This window comes from Propithecus coquereli, unplaced genomic scaffold, assembly GCF_000956105.1.
Source record: "Propithecus coquereli isolate 6110/MARCELLA unplaced genomic scaffold, Pcoq_1.0 Scaffold260, whole genome shotgun sequence".
NCBI classification, from domain to species: Eukaryota; Metazoa; Chordata; class Mammalia; order Primates; family Indriidae; genus Propithecus; species Propithecus coquereli.
The window spans coordinates 1,337,000-1,343,257 of NW_012148175.1; positions in this window are offsets into that span (position 1 = coordinate 1,337,000).

A 6,258-nucleotide genomic window follows, 5' to 3' on the forward strand; every position below is an offset into this window, starting at 1 on the left:
CTACATGTATACTTGATTGTTAACGCAAAAAATAATCTGAAAATATACACCTTGATTTTAAAAAGTTGTTTGTCTAATTTTTAATAAATGAGTAAGAATGGTCTCAATAATTCAAAGAACTATACTATTAATTGGAAGTTTAAAACATAATTTCTTTGACTTTTATTCATCCTTATTTTCACCAATAAATTTCATCACAATTGAAACCTGCTAGGATCAGAAATCTTTCCCTGTAATCTGAGGCTATACTCTCTATGGCCCATTTCCTAGGACCAGTACTTTGTCACAATATTTGAAACAATCTGATTCTTCACTAATATTGAACTACGGCATCAGATAAGCAGAATAGCAGCCCTTCTTTGTTTCTAGTAATTGGGACAGAAATTAGAGATCTTACGAAGTTTGATATTATATTCTAGATGTTAATTATGAGAGAAAATACATCACAAATTTAAAAACCTAAAAAATTGTATTTTAATTTCCAAAGAATACACAGTTACGTATACATACTACTTCAAATATTTCCAAAGCACATTGAATACAACAACCTGTCCCTTTAACTGCACAGTAACATTATGGATTGGCTTGGTAGATATTATGTCATTTATTTCTTGAAAGCAATAAAGAGTGTGATTTCCATATCTTTAAATAACTAATATATAGCAAAATTAGAGGACAATGTTAAGTCTTCAGATCTTCTATCTGTTGCTTTTTCTCTATGCAATACCTAGTCTTTACTGAAATACTGTATTTCAAAACATGGGTTACACAATCAATTACTTTGGTTATATAAATTAATGAAAAACTAAATAAATAAAATCTTTTTATGTATACAAAATATAAATTTAAATGTAATGATGCTACTGTCTGAAATTTTTCTTTTATTTCAAAGAATGAGAAAGAAGTTAGCTAAAGGAGGCAATGCTGGCACAGTAGCATTTGGGGAGCTCTATATTAGCCAGGAGTCTTTTGGTTGTAATGGTACAGAGCATGTAACCAATAAGATAGGGTTTGAATCCAGGGTTCAATTGACACCACTGGAACCCTATTTGGCTCTTGCTTTCTAGGCTTACTCTGTTTTTTACATAAACCACAATTCTTGACAGCAAGAGAGTTCCAGTTGTTCTAGACCACAAAGTTGCAAGTTCAAATCCCGCAGGAAAAGTTCAAGTCTCTCAGAAATTCCAACAAAAGTTTCTTTCATTCATTGCTTCTTAATGCCCCTTGAAACCATCCCTAATTTAACCACACTCGCTGAAAATATGATGTTCCAGTTAGCATCCTGGAGCTAGAGATGGAAGCAATTTTATCTAAGCCCATAGACTGTATGGGTGCAATAGGTTTATCTCAACACAGAATATTGTATAATCTTATTCTGAAAGAGAAGGGGGATGTTAGTTAACATTATGCATCGATTAGAGTACTTTGTTTGCAAGTGACAGAAACCAGTTTGATTTAACTTAATTAAAATGGGCTAATTTTAGAAACTCTTGTTCTCAAATCAAACTTCTTTGTGAGAATTTGATTGGCTTAGCCTGTGTCAAATGGCCACACCTTATCCAATCAACTGTAACCAGGGGCAAGGTTGGGTAGAATAAACGTGGCTACCATTGTTCTACTAGTGAGAAGCATAGTGAAAGACATCATCATGAGGTTGGCAAATACTCCCTTTTGACTACCTGACATGATGCATCCCCCCCCAATGAAAGGTAGCCTTAAAGATTCCCTTGTTGATCCTTACTGATGTTTAAACACTAGGGTGGAAATTAACAATTAAAAACTAACAATAGTTGCATACAATCTACAGCTAAGAAAGTGGATGTAAATATGGTAATAGGAGAAAAAAGCCAAAGAAGTAGGTACCTGAAGGAGTGAGAGAGGAGCCTTACAGGGTGAAAAAAAAGAGGTCAGAAAAGGAAGTTGAAATTTCTAAAAATACCTATTTTACAAATTTGCCTGGGGCTAACCCTTCTTGCATGTTCTATCTATAAGCCAAATACCTTAAATTATAAATCAAGGAAGATTAAAACTATAATTGTCTTCATACTACACTCAAGAAAAATGTGTAAGAAAAAAATACATAAAAGATTAATGAAAACATCTGCCTTTAGTCCTCTAATATTTAAATCAAAGAATCAGGTTTATGAATGGTTCAACCCATCCCAGCTTCAGAATGATTTACAGGTGCAGAGATAATCTATAAGGCAACATGGTAGGCCACAAGAAGGGGATTTATAAATTAAAATCAATATCTAAATTTCACTTCAAATCCTATGATAGTTAGCACTTATTGCAGGGCTCTGGTGAATGGCCTCTAAACATGATTTTATTCATAGATCACTACATTTTCTACTAGCAGGAGTTTGGAAACACTATTTTCCTGGGAATTCTAGAGGGCAAAGTTATTCTATGAAAGACTATCTAACCTTGGAATATTTTGTAAACTGTGTATGCACACGTTAATATAAAGATGCACATCTGAGAGAAGATAATTATTTATTTATTTGTTGTTAAATTTTTGTTTCTGTTTTGAAATGAAGCTTGAATAAAGTTGGATAAGTGACCAGATGGATAAAAAGCAACAGCCATCAAATTGGCATTTTAATATATGATATGCAGGTTTTTATTCTCATGAAAAGCAACATAGTAAAAATGTTATGTGCACCCCCTCAGGAGCTGAATTTCCTAGCTTTGAATATGGGATTCAAATTGAATAGCTTTGGCAAGTTATTTAGCCTCTCCCCACTTTGGTATCTTTGTAAAATGCTTGTGATTTGGCTATACTATCCCTTTTCACCCTACTCTCATTTTTTATATAAAATCAACTTAAAACATTTTTGTGTATATTTTCAGGAATGGTTATGGATTTCAAACATAAAAAAATTACATTTTTACATTATTAAATTAAATAAGCAGGCTATTAGCCTGAGGCTGTCTTCTCATTTAGAGTTCCTACATAATAAACTGCAGTCTCAACTTAGTACTTAAACAAACAGAAACCTAACTTAGGAGTACAATAAACAGCCAAGTATCAGCCAATCAGAAGCAGCCAACTCATCATACCATGCCCAAATAAGGTGTAGCTTCAGCCAATCAGGTGATTTCTCTACTTTGCTTCTACATTCTGTCCATAAAAATTCACTATTCATACTGTTGGGTGGCGCTATCTGATGCTGCCTGATTTATAAATAGTATTTTCTAAAATGAACTATGTCAAATTTAATTTATCTGAAGTTTATCTTTAACAACACAAATGGTATCATGATATACCTTGCTGTATTTTCACTTAATATATTTTTTCATTATTTTATTGCCAAGTAGTACTCCATGGTATACATGTATCACATCTTATTAATCTATTCATGTATTGATGGACACTTGAGTTGTTTCCACATCTTTGCAATTGTGAATTGTGCTGCTATGAACATCCATTTATGTCTTCTTTATAAAATGTCTTTTTTCCCTTTGGGTAAATACCCAGTGGTGGAATTGCTGGATCAAATGGTAGTTCTACTTTGAGTTATTTGAGATATCTCCATATTAATTTCCCTTGTACTATCCTGGATGGAGCTGGAGCCCATTCTTCTAAATGAAGTATGACAAGAATGAAAAAACAAGTACCACATGTACTCACCATTGAATTGGTACTAATTGATCAACATTTATGTGCACATATGGAAGTAACATTCATAGGGCATCAGGCAGGTGGGAGGGGTGAGGAGGGGATGAATAAATTCATACCTAATGAGTACCATGTGTGATGTCTGGGGGTTGGGCAGGCTTGTAGCTCTGACTTGGGCAGTGCAAAGGCAATATATGTAGCCAAAGCATTTGTATTCCTGTAATATTCTGAAATAAAAAAATACTTGATATGAAATCCAAATTGTAAAATTTTCCAAAGACAATATAGGAGAATATTTTCCTTTATACCCTAAATGTTTCTTCAATAAGAACAAAAAATGCAAATTTGAATAAGTTCAATATATTGTGTTGTATCCAAATTTAAAAAAAAAAACATTTTCTCAATCCTTCCAATACCATATTGGTATAATAGAATGCACTCATTTTTTTAAATGAATGCATACCAATCCATTATGTAGGAAAACCATTCTTTTTAACCTTGAAGTGGTAATTGATTTGTTGCAATATTTTTGCTACTTAAAAAGTGTGAGAGTAGAAACAATAAATATCCTTGTACTTATATCTTTTTTCAGTTACGTAAGTATATCTGCATAATGAGTTTTAGATGTGGTATTGCTGGGTCAAGGACTAGGAGCTTCAAAATGAGAATCTCACATTCTAATTGAAATTTCGTTACCTTCTATTTTCCATAAATTGAGGAACAAGGTAATTTTGAATATTTGAATTATGTATAATGTAAAAGTGTCTAAGATTTGGCAAAGCTCTCTTTAGAATGAAATACTTAGACGGCATTTTGGCCTGCTTAGGTTTTTTAGACAGTGCTTTCTCCTTTTCTCCCAGTTTTTAGCCATGTTCCTATAACTAGTGCATTATAGATAAGTGAGGAGTTGTTGCCCAGCACAATACTAAATAAATACTTTGTACTTTTCAAGCATTTTTTAGTTCATTGACTAATTCAGCCTGGCAACTTTTGAAGGAAAACACAATAAATGATTATAGGAAAATATATTAAGTTATGTTATGGAATAAGTTGGCCAGCATAGCTAATGTTTTTTTATAATTGAATTTTTCATTTCTCATGTAAAATCTTTCAAAGGACACAACACCAAAAAATAAAAAAGCCAATTTGTGAAGTGGAGAGCATTCACAATATCTAAGATGAAAAGTCTTTCTTCTGAAAAGGAAATCTTAGAGGTTTCCTGTAAATAAAAATCTGTAAGCCTCTTCTCTGTCCCCTCCCCCACTTTTTTTGTCACTAAATTCATTGACATATTTTATAAGGCTTCATTTTGTCAAGGTGTCCCTTTGCCATTCTATACAGGTTTGTCCATCTCTAAATCTTTATTTAAGTTTTTCTCCAGTGGCATCCTTTATCTACTAAGGTAACGAACTCCTTTTATCTCCAGGCCTCTGAGATGAAGGGCTTAAGAGAAACTACAGTTGGGGGAGGGCGGCCGGGCAGGGGCAGGAGAGTTCTATTCCTTAGAGGACTTTGTTTTTTTCTGCTTGTTATGCATGGGAAAGGGGGAAGAAAAACATTCTGCAACATCCTGCTGTCTTTCCCTTTTTCTTCCCTTTCCCCACTAACTGTATCTTCATGTATTTCATGGAGTAAAGGAAAGAAATACACACAGAGCAATTCTTTTATTTTATAACTAATCTTCAGATTACCACAAAAGACATATCTAAATCATTCCAGAAACTGTTTGCGTGCACAGTGAGGCCTCAATGACACAAGCGAATGCTGGATTTGGTTGTGTCTTTCTTACGGTCACACAATATCCTCCTTAGGCTCGCAAAGCTTCTTTGTCTTGCCTACAAATGAAACTTAGAGAATTACCAATTTTTACTTCATTGAATCAGTACATAATAATCATGTACTGATTATTATCTGCTTTATAATAGAGAAAGTTGGGGTTATATGTACATATATGTACATATATGATATGTACATAACCATGATTATGTACGTATCATGGTTCAGTGAAAGTATGACTTTACGAGGACCTTAAAAATCTGAGTTTAAAAAATCAAGCTTTTATGACCTCCTGGCAGTTTGACATCTTGATAATTAATTTTTCTGAGTTTCACTTAGTGCAACTATATTTACAAGGAAATATCCTATTTTCTCTGAATTGGTAGCACTACAGATTATACAAACAGCTTGGGCTGTTTCAAACCTGTCTGTACCACTCTTGCCTGACATTTATGTGCTTCAGCGTCCCCATCTATGATGAGGGGGAATAAATGTACTTTCCTCATAGAGTAGAGTTGTCTTGAGGATAAAATGAGTTTATTATGTGACACCTATAACGTTAAGTAATACAATGTAAAGTGCTTAGAGCACTGCCTGACGCATAGTAGGCATTCAATCAGTTACCTAATACTATTTTTTGTCAGGTTATTCAACTAGTTTTGAGATTTCTTGTAGTTTAGTCCAAAAAGGAAACACCACAAAATTGATATTTCTCATTTTCTTATTGTTGGAAGCATATCTGTGTAGAACAAGGCTTTGCCTTAGAAAACGCTAAGGAATTATTTAACCAGTTGATCTTAAATAAGAGGCTTAAGACAACACAATGGACTATATCCTTGTATTAATTTTCTATTGCTGTG